This window comes from Ochotona princeps, chromosome X, assembly GCF_030435755.1.
Source record: "Ochotona princeps isolate mOchPri1 chromosome X, mOchPri1.hap1, whole genome shotgun sequence".
In the NCBI taxonomy this organism is placed as follows: domain Eukaryota; kingdom Metazoa; phylum Chordata; class Mammalia; order Lagomorpha; family Ochotonidae; genus Ochotona; species Ochotona princeps.
This window is the reverse complement of record NC_080865.1, coordinates 25,842,999-25,845,797: the sequence shown is the minus strand read 5'-3', so window position 1 is coordinate 25,845,797 and position 2,799 is coordinate 25,842,999. Positions and strand designations below refer to the sequence as shown.

At 34.3% G+C, this 2,799-nt stretch overlaps 1 pseudogene; it reads right to left on the bottom strand.

Moving 5' to 3' along the window:
- Window positions 1-727: 727 nt before the first annotated feature.
- LOC118760578 (cysteine dioxygenase type 1-like) lies at window positions 728-2,180 on the bottom strand (annotated as a pseudogene).
- Between the last annotated feature and the right edge of the window lie 619 nt (window positions 2,181-2,799).

The window sequence follows — 2,799 nt, the reverse complement described above, 5'->3', positions numbered from 1 at the left end:
TTATCAATCCAATAAGAAATTAAAAAGAGTACTTCTCGTCAAAGTGCATTACATGCTTTGTTTCATCCTCTCTGAAATATCATTTACTTTATTCTAACTCCCTTTGATTCATTATGCATTTATCTGTGTCACTTTAGCATTCATTTTCTAACTGGTAATTTTTCTCAAAAGTCAGGTTCTGCACCTCAGTGACCCCCTTCTCATATTGTAATGCATACTTATCATATATATGTTATAGTTCTCGTATACACAGATTTTGTTTTTGATCTCCATAAAGTTTTGTCTACAGATAAAATATGGATAAGAAATGAATGGATGTAGAACTGCATGAGGATAGAATACATTAGCCTTGTGGGAGCTTACCAAGCCTGTCATCTTCATATTTTAATAAAGAAATTCGGAAAAAATCAATAGCCATCTGGGGAATGCAAATGAAAATCATAATGAGATATCATCTCACTTTAGTTAGCTGATATCAAAAAGACAAAAGCAACAAATGCTGGCAAGGATATGAAGGTCAACGGATGAATGAAAAAAAGTAGAGATAATTCTCTCTCATATATATATATATTCAATATATATATTCAATATATATATATACATATACATATATATATATATTGAATATATATATTCAATATATATATATACATATACATATATATATATATATATTCAATAGCTATCACTGTACCAAAAGAGGGTTGTTGAAGGGTATTGCTGCCCCTTAGTTGTCCTCCAATGAACTTGAAATCATAAACTGAGTCTTGATTTCAAATTTGCTATGGAGTATCACGTTGACCTTGTTTCTATGTCCTATTCTTTGACCAAAGGCATGGCACAAGTAGAGGCTCATGGCAGGCTCCATGTGGTTCATGTTCTCCATTCAGTGTAAGCTGATGGAAACACTTATGTAGGCATGCTGGTTTTCTTTTGAGTTTCTTTCTGACTTCTTGGTCATCCAGTTAAACTTTTTATCAGACCAGGCAAACAGTATCTCCTTGAGATTTTCCAATAGTGTTTACATAACGCATTAGGGCTGCTTGCATATCCTTCACCCAGCACGTAATAATGAGATTTAATCTGCATTTTCTTGATCCACAAGATTTTGGGTACACTGGTATTTGTAGAACTTGGTGTAGAGTGCCCATTCTTTGGGGTTACTCTCAAATGCCTGCATTTCCTCCATCTCATTACCAAAGAGCTGGTGCAGGATGTGGGTCAGATCAGTCAGGCTCTGTGGCTGCGTTTGTGGAGTTAGGTGACTGGCTTGGCTGTGGACTGGGAGTCCATGTCCATGCCTATGCTGGTCCACACAGGCGCACCCACAAACCTTGTCATGCACACACAACCTACCTGGCTGATTTCAGATACTGTACAGGTTACCACATTTAGTTCTCAGAACAATTCCATAAGAAATACAGTGTAACTATTTTAGATAATAGCAAAACTACTAATGCAGTGCTGTTGATGTGAAAGAGAAGCTATTCAAGCAAAGACAACATTTGTTTTGTTTCTCCTTGCATCAAGTATTATTGGAGAGTTCTTTAGGACATAGTAGAACTAATGAGAAAATATTTGTGCTATTCGTTTCTATTCACATGCACACACTTGCCCACAAGTTTTGCCTGATGGAAGAGCCAGGGACAATTCATTACAAACACTAAATCTTGTGCCATACAGCACTGGAATGGTTTCCTTCTAATATTGTCAAATTAGAAATGTGACACACTCCCCACCCCCACTTTCTGCCTGTCTTTGAATGTCTTTTAAACTAGCTTAAGTAACTCACTAAGGATTTTTGATTTGAATTTATTCATATGCCCTCATTCCATTATTAACCTGAAGTGAATATGTAGCAATACACAATGGAAAAAGAACTTCTAAAACTCTCTGTGCTATTAAAGAAGACAAAGCTGAGAGAGAGAGAGAGAGAGAGAGAGAGAAAGAGAGAGATATGTGATAACATTTTCCCATCTTATTTTTACATTCCCTTTTTCAGCCCTCTTGGAAAATCCTAACAGTAACAGAAAATGGCAACAATAACAGATTTTGAATAGTACTTGTATCTCAGACCCTTGCTATGATCAAGTGCCCAAGGAAGAACATTTTTCATCCCAACACTCTTTCTGGGGGTGAAAGTAATTCTTTGTCCACTTTAAGACCTCTGTTTTCTTCATTCTTTATTTTGTTTGTTGTTTTTTGTTGTTTTGGCTGTAATTTATTCCAGTGAACTATGTTATCTGGGTCATGTTAATCAGAAATCTTTCATTGGAAACAAAATACAGCTTCAGTACTCTTGCTTTTATTGCAATGTTTTACTTTGAGAACCAATCAATTATTTTTTCCTAATCTATACATAGTAAGTCATTTTCCAGTGGTAACAGAATTGAGTCACCTGACTCCAGGTTTGACTCCCAGTTCTGTCAGTTATTTGGCTGACTTTCATCTTAGGGAAGCTACTCTGAGCCTCAGTTTTGTTCTCTGAAAAAAATGAATATATAATGAAATCTTAGAATCCTTACAAGGATTAAAAAGGTAATTATAATGTCTTGGAACTCAGCACACATTAAATGAACAATAGAAATTATTTATGTAGGTCATTCCTTTGTTTTAATCTATTAAATTCACAAATACAACTTGAATTGACAAATGAATAATTTATAATAAGAGATCTGCAATTATTCAGTAAATGATTTTGTCAAAACTTTATAATAGTTTAAATAATGACTTTAGAAATCAGGTTATAATGTAAGTGCTAATTTTAGAGTATAATTAAACTTCAATAAATTATACCAT